This window comes from Colobus angolensis, unplaced genomic scaffold (genome assembly GCF_000951035.1).
Source record: "Colobus angolensis palliatus isolate OR3802 unplaced genomic scaffold, Cang.pa_1.0 Scaffold230, whole genome shotgun sequence".
NCBI classification, from domain to species: domain Eukaryota; kingdom Metazoa; phylum Chordata; class Mammalia; order Primates; family Cercopithecidae; genus Colobus; species Colobus angolensis.
Window position 1 is genome coordinate 5330082 of NW_012115489.1, and position 12310 is coordinate 5342391.

The window sequence follows — 12310 nt, forward strand, 5'->3', positions numbered from 1 at the left end:
CAGTTCAAAATGCAGAAATCACCGGTCTTCTGTGTCCTTCGCGCTGGGAGTTGGAGACTGCAGCTGTTCCTATTCGGCCATCTTGCTCCGCCCCACTAATTTTATTTTTTCTTTATAAAAATGCAAGAATGGACTAATACAGTAACCAATGGATGTCACTGTTGCTTCATAACATAATCAAACTACTGTTTTGACTATTATAAAGACAAGAATATATACAGTGCACATACCATTCCAGTAGTGATGTAGTTAATCAACACTAGTAATGTTTAAAGACGTTATCAATACCATAAATTACAAATATGAATTGAGCTTTCTTCATGTAACAAATGCATTACTGATTGCTACAAAGTTCACAATTAAGTAAAACACATATTCTCTAATATCAGGAATCTCATAATCTTGTCAGAAGATACCATGAAACTGTTATAAAAAAATGTTACCTGGCAAGGACATTGAAGTCCTGGTGAGACTTCTAACTATAACAGAACAGAGTCAGTAAGTCTTCTCCTCAAACATCACAAAAAAAGTATAAAATTGGACAAAATTGTTGAACAATCATTTAGCTATTTGTACCTAGTGCTTCATTATTGGAAAGCTAAGCATGTGGGTTGTGGATATTAATCAAAGGCAGACTCATGAAAAACTGCTAGAGCTTCATGTAAGGACAGTGGAAGTTTGACCTTCTTGCCCAAGGGTGCTCCCACAGCCCACCCCATCCAGGTGGAGAGAGCTGTGCCTTTTTACTCACATAAACCCGACCTTGAAAACCAGCAACTTGGCTACCAAAAGGAGCAAACAAGATCTGGTGAATGGAGTGAAAAGCTGTGTGAGTGTGTGTTTCGTTATTTGCCTGTTTTTTCCACTAAGAGTGGCAAACTTGGTAGAAAACAAATGAGGAAAATCTGCAGCTTTTCTAGCCTGCAGTTACAATCCCAGTTCCCTGAGAAAGACTAGATAGCAATTTAGCAAGGAGATCATGGAAATGAGAGAGACATGGAAAGTCCAAATAAGCTCTCCAAGCATCACTGAGTGACTGGGAATTTGCATACAATTGCAGGAAAGACCCAAGGCAGCACAGTGGAATGCTAAAGTCAGGGAAACTTGAGAGCTGAATGAATATTAAATGTGCTCCCTAACTCCCACACAGATCAATCAGCAGAGGGTGGAGGCTTTATACACAGAAGACATTTCAGTAAAACCTCTGCTCACATCATTGGCTGACCTCTAAGCTCTGTGGACATAGAAACAAAATTTTAAAAACTGAGCAAAGACAGCAACTACCTGCTTCTGAAAAGAAAGATTCCACAGTTTAAATCTAACCAAAGAACAAATAAACAAAGTGGAAAAACACCCCACAATAAAGTAAAATAAAATAAAAATCCCGATCCTTCAAAACAATATCTAAAATGTTCTGTTTTTAAATGAAAAAATAAAATTATAAGAAATGCCAAGCAGAGGTTGTGGTAAGCCGAGGTAGCACCACTGCACTGCAGCCTGGGTGACAGAGCGAGATTCCGTCTAAAAATAATAAAAAAAAAAGAAATGCCAAGAAGCCGAAAAGTGTTACCTCTATTCAGGAAAAAAAATACAGTAACTCAAAGTGGGCCCAGATACTGGATTTATCAAACAAAACTTCGATAAGTTATTTAATATATACAAAGAAGTAAAGGAAACTATGTTTAAGGAATGAAAGGGAAACATGTCAACGACTTTACAAATTGGGCATCTTAACAGAGAGTATAAACTACAAACGTTAGAAATTCTTGAAAATTATAATAACTGAAATTCAAAATGCAGTAGATGGGCTCAAGAGTAGATCTGAAAAGACAAAAGAACCCTATAAAAATTGTCCAGTGTGCAGATCCTGAGGTCAGGAGATTGAGACCATCCTGGCAAACGTGGTGAAACCCTATCTCTACTAAAAATACAAAAATTATCTGGGCGTGGCAGTGCATGCCTATAATCCTAGCTATTTGGGAGGCTGAGGCAGGAGAATCGTTTGAACCTGGGAGGCAGAGGTTGTAGTGAGCTGAGATCGTGCCACTGCACTCCAGTTTTTTTTTTGAGACGTTCTGGTAACAGAACTAGACTCCGTCTCAAAAAAACAAAAAAAAAGGAAAAGGAAAAAAAAAGTCCAATGTGAATAATATGTAGAAAAAACAGATACACAGACCTGTGGAACAGCTTTGAGCGTACTGTCATGTGTGCAGCGGGAATCCCAGAGGGAGAGGAGACAGAAAAAACGTGGCAGAAAACGTTATTTGAGGAGACAATGTCTAAGACTTACTAAATTTGATTTAAAAAAAATCTAAGCTCAATGGACCCCTATGTAGAATAAACATGAAGAGTTCCACACTATTGTCAAATGACTGAAAGCCAAAGCACAGAGGATGTCTTAAAAGCAGCAAGAGGAAAACAAATCATTATGCAGAGAGGAACAAAAATATAACAACTGATTTCTAAGCAGAAAGAATGTAAGCCAGAGTAGTATACTTAAATGTAGATGAAAAAACCGTGGATGCAGAATTCTATGTCCAGTGAAACTATTTTTTAATTGAAGAAACATGAAGATATTCATAGATATAAAAACACGGAGAGAATTCATTTCCAGGAGAGCTGCCCTCCAATGAACACTGAAAAAATAATTCAAGTTGAAAGGAAATGACACAAGACAGTAATTCAAACTAGCATGAATAATACAGAGCAACAGAAATTGTAAATAAGAAGATAAATACAAATTCTATCTAGCTATCTATTTATCTATCTACTCACACATACATGATTTGCTCTATCTGTATGGATATATATACACATAGATAGGCAAATAGTATACTGGAGCTATTTTGGAATAAAATTGTCATATTCCTCTGGAATTAAGCATCATCTTGCTGAAGTAAATTGTGATAAATTAAATATATATATCATAACACTTTGAGCAACCACAAACAAAATAACCAAAAAATTATAGCTCGATCAACTGAGAAGCTAAAAATGACAGTATAAAATATTTTTTACACAAAAGAGGCTGTAAAGAAAAAGAAATATTAAAGATGTGAGAGAGAAAACCAACAGCAAAATGACAATCCAACCATATTGGCCGTTACGGTAAATGTGAATTGACTAAGTGTTCCAATCAAATGGCAGAGTTTCACCTATCTGCTGTCTATTAGAGACAAACTCAAGAATCAAAGGCACAAATTGGTTAAAATAAAGGATGCAAAAGATATATCTTGCAAACAACATCCATAAGGAAGCAGAAATGGCTACATAAATCAGACAAAAGAGACTTTAAGACAATAAATATTACTAGGGAAAGACAGAACTATTTCTTAATGCTAAAAGGGTCAATGTACCAGGAAATGTAACAATTATAAATGCATATGCCCCTCAAAATAGTTCCTCAGGATACATGAAGCAAACCTGAGAATGGAAAAGAGAAATAGGTAATTTAAAATCTGTGGATGGAGATTTCAATATTTTACTCATTGACATGACTAGAAGCAAAATAAATAAGGCTGTAGACTTGTAGAACACTACCAACCTATTTTGCATATAGAGTACACACCAGCAAATGACTGAAGAATACATGTTCTATTGAAGAGACTTGCAACAATATCCAGGGTAGATGATATGCTAGTCTGGTAGACTCAATATTATTAAGATGAAAATTATTCCCAATCAATTCATAACATCAACATAATCTCTATAAGTATCTCTGAAGGCTTATTTTTTTGGTGTGTATAGAAACTGACACGCTGATTCCAAATGTATATGGAAATTCAAAAGTCCTAGCACAGCCAAAACAATTTTAGAGTTTAGAGTTAAAAAAAAAAACAAAAAAAAAACCTGTGGAATATTTAGCATATCTGATTTCCAAGCTACTGTGAAGTTGCAGTAATCAAGATGGTGAGGCATCTTAACAGTAGATGCACAAGTCAAAGGGAAGAGAATAGAAGCCCAGAACTAAACCCTCACATGGTTAAATAATTTCTTTTAATGATGCCAAGACGATTCAATAGAGAAAGGATAATTGTTCAACAAATCATGCTCAAACAACTGGATATCCATAGGCAGAAATATGTAGATCCTCACATCACATACAAAAATTAACTCAAAACATGTCATAAATTTAAATGTAAGAGTTAAAAGTATAAAACTTCTAGAGAAAAGCATAAGAGAAAATCTCTGTTACTTTTGTCAGGGCAATTTTTTTCATATATGACACTAAGAATGTAATTTGTAAGACAAAATCTTGATAGATTGCACTTCATAATTAATTGATAGTACTTTACCCTTTAAAAGACACCATTAAAGATAAAAGCTACAAGCTGAGATAAAATGTTTTATAAATCATCTGACTTTTACATTACTTACATCTAAAGTATACAAAATGCTTATAACTTGACAATAAGAATCTCACAATTGAATTTAAAAATGGGCAACAGACTTAAACAGAAAGTTCATAAAAGAAGATACACAAATGGCTACTGAGCACATAAATAGATTCTCTAGATTATTAGTCAGTAGGGAAATGAAAATTAAAACCACGTGACATAGCATTACACATCCAACTAGAATGACTAAAATTAAGAAGAGTAAAAATACCCAAGGTTGGCAAAAATTTGGAAGAACAGAAACCCTCATATGGTGCTGATGCACATGAAAAATGATAGTGCCATTTTGGATAAACATTTGTCAGCTTCTTAAATAATTTAGCATACACATATTATTTGACTTAGAAATTCCATTCTCAGATATCTACACAGGATAAATTAAAACATATGTCCACACAGACTTGTATATAAATGTTCATATCGGCATTATTCATAATTGCCTAAAATTGGACACAATTCAAATATCTATCAAATGATGAATGAGTAGCAAAATGTGATACATCTACACAGTGGAATACTGCTTAGCAATAAAGATAATTATTGACACATGGCAACAACATAGATTAACATCAAAACCATTACACTTAGGAAAAAAATTCAGACACAGAATTCTGGATATTCTATTATTTTATTTAGATAGCATTTCTGGAATAAGCAAAATTTCAGAGATAGAAAGCGTATCAATGGTTTCCTGGGCCAAAAATGGGAGCAGGAGCTGACAACAAGTGGATATGTGGATGTTTTGGGGGGTTGTTATTCATGTCCTATATCTAAATTAAAATTATGGTTGTACAGCTGTACAAGTTTACCAAAAATTGTCAAACTCTACATTTACAATAGGTCAAGTTGTGTTATGCAAATTATATCTCAATAAAGCTGTTAAAAATAACAGCCATATTATTTATAGATTTTTTTCTCACTATCTTTGAAAATATTCATTTATAATTTTATTACTGAGGACAAGATTTACAGTTTAGCAAAATTTATATCATTGCCTCTGTTAAGCCCTTTTATAAATATTATTTTTAATGCTCTGAGAATGTATTTATAAAATCAGAAAAGTGCTTCTCATTTTTGATATAGAACTCTCATAGCCAGCATTTATGTTTTCATAACATATGGAAAATATATGTTAAGAATAAAAACCAAAATAAATTTGTTTCATTGATTCCTAACCAGTGTTTGATCAATCTTTGAGGTCCATGGTGATTCAGCACTGGAAAAATAAAGCTAATACACATTAGAAACAAATGTGTAATGCCGTAACATACGCCTAAGAGACTACTCCCAAACCATCTCCAGTTTCTCTTCACTCCACAGGCATGAGAAAGGCAGAACATCTGAGAGAAGACTGTGGCTGTGGGAAGGGGCTTTGATAATTTGTTTTCAATTTTAAATGTCCAAGTTACGATGAGGCTAGAAAGAGTCTATTTCCAAGCCAGTTCTCAGCATGGGTAAAGAGAATTCCTTTTAAAATTTGAATTACAAAGTAGCTAAAGACATGTTATTAATGATACATTGGAGTTCTGCTATGCAGACCATTGTCATGTACGGATTTGAAAATGTCTTTTGTTAATTGAAAGTACTGCTATTAATTTCTCAGGTGTCAGAATAATGCATGTACTGTTATAGATAATGATATATTTTGTCATATTCTTTGGTGGTTTATGCATTGTAAATGCATAGGAGTATCTATTTTGCTCAACTAGTGTGTTTAAACTACTAGATATAGTTCCATTTTTTTTTTAATTAAGCCATAGTGCTTTACTCAATAGGTTAAATTATTCACCACAATCAACACTTTCATGTTGATTAACTGGTGAATAATTACCACATACCCACCTGTAGTAGCAAAGTCCAAAATCCAGTATGGCTGAACTTCCACTGGAGAAAGGGTTCATGTCAAGTTGAAGAGAGCAGTCAGCTCTTACTATCTCTTCAACATTTTCTTCTCCTTTCCACCCCCTCACATTTAGAGACAGGGACACAATGTAAGAGCATCTGCTATGATTAACAAACCTTCTCAGATTCACCCTGAGCAGGGCCTGGTTCAGAATCTGTTGTGTGGACATACTGGGGGAATATATTTCAGTTTTTCATGACATAGATTTTGGTGTCATGCTGTTAGGTAAACAATTTGAAGTTTATAAGTTTCCCAAAGGAAAAGCTCTGGACTTGAAGCTAGACATCCTGAGTTTTAGTTCCACCGCTTACTAGCTTCCCGTCTGAATAAGTTACGACCTCTTTGAACCTCCATATTTTCATGTGTACATTGAGGATCTTATGTAATTAGTTATTTCTGATGTTCCTTTTAGCTATAATAGTCTCTAACTTTTTTTTTTTTTTTTTGAGAGAGTCTCACTCTCTTGCCCAGGCTGGAGTGCAGTGGCACGATCTCGACTCACTGCAAGCTCTGCCTCCTGGGTACATGCCATGCTCCTGCCTCAGGCTCCCAAGTAGCTGGGACTACAGGTGCCCACCACCACGCCTGGCTAATTTTTTGTATTTTTAGTGTAGATGGGATTTCACTGTGTTAGGCAGGATGGTCTCAATCTCCTGACCTCATCGTCTGCTGGCCTCAGCCTCCCAAAGTGCTGGGATTACAGGCGTGAGCCACCGTGCCCTGCTGTATATTCTCTCACTTTTGTGACTTAAAGCTTGATGGTATTGCCATACACCATCCCCTTCTCACTTTAATCACAAGGAAGATTTCTGTGATGTATGAAGCATATAGGAAGACAGCTCTGTGAAATTATCATTCTGGGAGAGAATCTTGGGTGAGAGATGTGAAGAGATTGTATGTTCTATTCTTTACGTGTTGCACTTGTTTCTCCATCTCTTTAAATGTCTGATATGAGGCTTCATGGTGTTTTATGTGTGTGGTCAAAGACAGGTGATCAGAAGGAACAATGGAAAGGAAACAAACAAGTCTAGTTACTCAGGTTCACTGATAGTTTAGGCACAGTAGGAGAGATTTGATGTACATCCCACAGAGCAAAACACTTTCAATCCCTGTCTCTATCCACTAACAGACAGTCTTAAGAAACACAATGATTTCATTGAGTTAGGTAGGTGCTAGATGAGAAATCTATCCTGATCTTTTCATAAGAAGTCTCATCCTTTCCCTGGATAGTATCAAAGACTGATTAAGCATCAAAGCTCTCTTCCTCTGACCCCTCTCCCCAAGACTGAAACAGTCTCTTTCTCTTTCAATTACAACACGTGTGACCAGTTTATAGAAAAATGTTTATAAACATAACTACCTAAAAGCTACTGATATTTGTTTAGAGTTTTTAGGCCAACCAATTTAAATGGATGCTTAATTGAAAAGCACAATTATTTCTATGGCTTGGCAGAAAGCAAGTCTTAGAGCTCATTAAGAACTGAAGGTCAAATGAGAGGTGGGTAGGCCGATCACTGAAAAAACAAATTATAAAACAGATTTCCATGAATAGTTTTGCCTAATTTTCCCTGTACTTGCTGCATTTTCTTGTTTAAAGTCATTGGAATGAAGTGCTGTGTTTCTAAGAGTTACAAAAGAGTGATAGAATAATACATTTTATCACATTGGGAATTATCTTTGGTACCAATGGTATGTTCAGTTTTCCATGTCCTTTAAATTAAGCACTGTAATAAATAGATTAAGGAAGACCTTTGTACTTGGAATTATAGTTTTGTAGAGCATGTCTGCTATGTTTTGAACGTCTCCTCCAAAACTCATGTTGAAACTTAATCCCCAATACGGCAGTATTGAGAGGTAGGGCCTTTAAGAGGCGATTGGATCATGAAGGCTCTGCTTTAATAAATGAATTAAGCCACATATAAATTAATAGATTAATGGGTTAATAGATTAGTGGTTTATCATGGGAGTGGAACTGTGGATTTATAAAAAGAGGAGGAGAGGCCTGAGCTAGCACATTAACAGATTCAGCCCTTCGCTACGTGATGTTCTGCACTTCCTTGCAACTTTTCAATGTCCCCACCATCAAAGAGGCTCTCATGGGATGTTCTCTCCACTTTGGGCTTCCAAGCCTCCTGACTGTGAGAAATACATTTCATTTCTTATACATTACCCAGTTTCAGGCATTCTGTTATAAGCAACAGCAAATGGACTAAGACAGTGTCTGTGGAAAGAAAACTGCTTCTGCCTTCCAAGGCAAGTTTAATTACCTTAGTATTCCAAGTCACTAAGAATCTTCCTCTTGGGAAGCAGTTGTGAAGATGAGCTCATGGGGTCAACACTGTCAGGAGTTGAGGAACTTTTGCAGCTGCTTCCACCAAGCCAAGTATTTCTCTTCTGACTCCTAAAGTCAACACTGAAATGCTTCTGGTTGCTTTCTGTCTACTGCAGGGAGATTTCCTTGAACAGGGTGAAATCTGGCCCAGAAATATTCAGCTTCAAATCTTAATATTTTGTGATGCCAGTCGGGGGATAAATGTAAATACAAGCTGGCAATCTTTTGTCTTAGACAGTTACTGAAGTTTAGCTATGCTAGGCAGACATAAAAAATGGTTCCGAATATTCCACATGCTTTCTTTAATTGTATTTCCCTGAATCTGCTCTAGGGAAGTTTTTTTTAGCAGATGTTCTGACAATCTGGAACTGCCCTAGCAATTAATTTTTATAGCCCATGGGTTGAGAATGTGTTAAATGGAAATATGCCTACTGGAAACATATGTGTTGTTGACACTTTTTATAGAAACAGCTAACAGTATATTTGCAGCAAACTCATCTCATTTATGGGAAGTTAACTTTTTTCCTCTCTGGAGCATTGCTCAGACATTCTTCTATTCTATTGCCGTGCAGTTTGTTAAAGTGCTAGACATTCTTTGTTTTGAGCATTTGAGTTATTTCACTGGGATCTCTGACACTACACACACATACGTATACACACATGAGTAGATATACAGGTGGTTTCCTCCATTCCCCCTGTACCTCTGGCCACTCCTCAAAGTCTTATTCTCTATCTTTCCTAACTTGTTTCAATAGATGACCACAGATTTTGATGTTTCAAAACCACTAGTTAATTTTCTCTGTTCAAACTCCCCATTAGTGCACTTGCCATCTCTAATGTGCTATTTCCTCCCCTGGAAAGCATGTATATATAGGTACTTCAGAGATTAGTAAAAAGATTTTTATCATCCTGTAGACTTCCATCAGGTTTGTGCTCAAAATTTACATGACAAGCAGTAATGAGAATGCCAGAAACACTGTTTTATGAATTTTTGTTGACTCCTTACAAATATATATTGGTTATAAAAGGATTTTAAGTTAATTAATTAAATTTCTTCATAGATTTGCATTTTAATAATTATTAATATTATTTTATTCTGTATGCCCTTCTTATTCACTGGGCATCTAAGTAATACAGTATCACATTTCATCTTCATCTAATGAGGGCTGAGAGTTAAATTTGTTGTAAACATCAGGGAGGCTCAGAAGTGCAACTTTTACTACCACATAAAAGTGTTCCCCAGTCTAAACTGTCCCAGATCTGAATTTCTGTCTGTTTACTCCTTTAACTAGCTTTTCTTGGAAGTACTGATGTTTCTGTTTTTCTTTTTAATTAGGCTTCTCTAACCTTGAAAAGGTATGAGCAGGCCCTGAGAAAATGAACAACTAAAGAAGTAGGAGGAAAACGAAGAGAATGGCTGGGTGCTGTGGCTCACCCCTGTAATCCTAGCACTTGGGAAGGCCGAGGTGGGCAGATTACTTTCAACATGGTGAAACCTCATCTCTATAAAAAATACAAAAGTCAGCTGGGTGTGGTGGTGCGCACCTGTAGTCCAAGCTACTCGGGAAGCTGAGGTGGAAGGATGACTTAAACCTTTGGAGGCAGAGGTTGCAGTGAGGTGAGATTGCATCACTGCACTCGCACCTGAGCAACAGAGAGTCTGTTTCAAAAAGAAAGAAAAGGCAACACAACAACAAACCTAAGAAAAAGTGGATTTTCTGCTAAGTGAGGGATAAAAGGAGTGATTAACTCCAGTCTAGTGCTGATGGGTGTCAGCCTGCAATGAGGACTGAGAAGCTGCCACTGACTTAGGAACATGGAGGTCATTTCAGTGGAGGGCTGAAGACAGCATAGTTGGTGTGGATTTAAGAAAGCGAAGGAGAAAAGTTGTAGGCAGGAAGCATTGGTAAGTTCATTTACAAATTTTGCAGTAAGGAGAAGCAGCGGAACGGAGCAATGAATGCAAGGAGAAAAGTCACCTAAGGTTTTAAATTTTTCTTTAATAGAAAATAATTTTGAACAGTAATATTAATGTTTCCTTCACTGAAAATTTATGATTCAAGGAAGAGAGAGGGAAAGTCATTGGCATCACATCTCCAAGTAGGTGGGATGACATAGACTTCAAGAGGATGGTTTGGCCTTCATAGGAGCACAGAAAGTTCCTTGGTGGGAGGGAAGGCTGAACATGTGGTCGTTAGATTTTTGATGGGGGATTTCAGAAGGAACTTTATGATTGCTTCTATTTCCACCACAAAATAGGAAGCAATGCTCTTGGCTATTTTACATAAAGCCTTTGTACACAAAGTATACATCCCCTTCATGCCGTTCTAATACAACTACTGGCAGTGTCCAGAATTGCCCCCAACATGTACTTCACTTTCTGTAATAATTTCTTTCTCAGTTGATTTCTTCACTTTTTAAGATATATATAATTTTGGCTTCAAGCTCAGTCTAGTACTCCCTAAATTAGGAAAAGCTTGCAGAATACACCTGAAAGTGATGACCTAGTGTGTCTGTACATATTTATTTCCCTCAACTATTTTCCAAAGGACTTTGAGAAGTGTTGCTCCAAAACCCACACACATAACAGGCCTGAGTAGATGCCTCTGGTGCACTGCTTCAGTCTCCTGGGCCCTCCTCTCAGTTCAACCACAGCAGCAGCAGAGATTCTTCAAGAGTTCGGACTTGCCTTAGCATCCTTGTGTCATCTGCCTACTGCAAGGCCGTTCTGAAGCCTAGCCTGCAGCAAGAATAGCCCAGGAGCCCCAGTCAATGCAGAACAAGGACCAATGAATGATTTCAGTCTTCTTTACATGAGAATTTGATTCACTGGATAAAACCTTCGATCTTGTCCTTAAGGGGCAATTCCAGACAGCATGCTGTACACTTCTTAGGAGGACCTAACCAAACTGAGCACCCACTGCCCTTGTCCCCCACAAGTGACTTTCTTAACAGACAATGTGAGCCCTAATATTTGACTATTTAAATAAAAAGAATACTTAAAACCACAGAAGGCATTGTAAAAGAAGATAAAATACATCTCAGCTAATAGAGATAACAATATTTAGAAACTAAATTTTAATCTGAAACTCGCTGGTAGCCAAAGCTCATAGGAAAAAAAAAGAAAGATGGACAAATGTTTACTATTGTCTTACAAAAAGGAGCATACTGATTTGTTTGGAGAAATTCATTTACCTCTTGGGGAAAAATTATACTATAATGAAAAGACAAACATGGATAAGATATTATAGTACCTTAAAATCAAACATTGTAGTGGAGCAGTCATATTTATCACACTTCTCTGTCAGAAAAGCTCAGATCTTAAGGTGGTTTATGCACAATTCAGTTTATGTCATCAAGGATATATAATTCATCTTAAGTTTATCATCTGCATGCTTCTGGTCATCCCGAAATTTAAAAAAATTATGCTGTACTATGATATTGCTATTCAAAACCCTGATGCCTTTCTAAAAAGGTAGAACATGAAAATCTAAATCTGGTTAAATATTTTCTCTTGTTGTATAGACCTTAAAATAAGCCAATAATGCTTTGATTTGATTTGTAATTAGGCTGGCAAACTTCTCTCCCCTTAGAAATAGATGCATAGTTTAGATTTCTAAGGCCAAAAAAAGGCAAACATGTCACACCTAAAACAACAGTGTCCTTTAGGTTTACAAA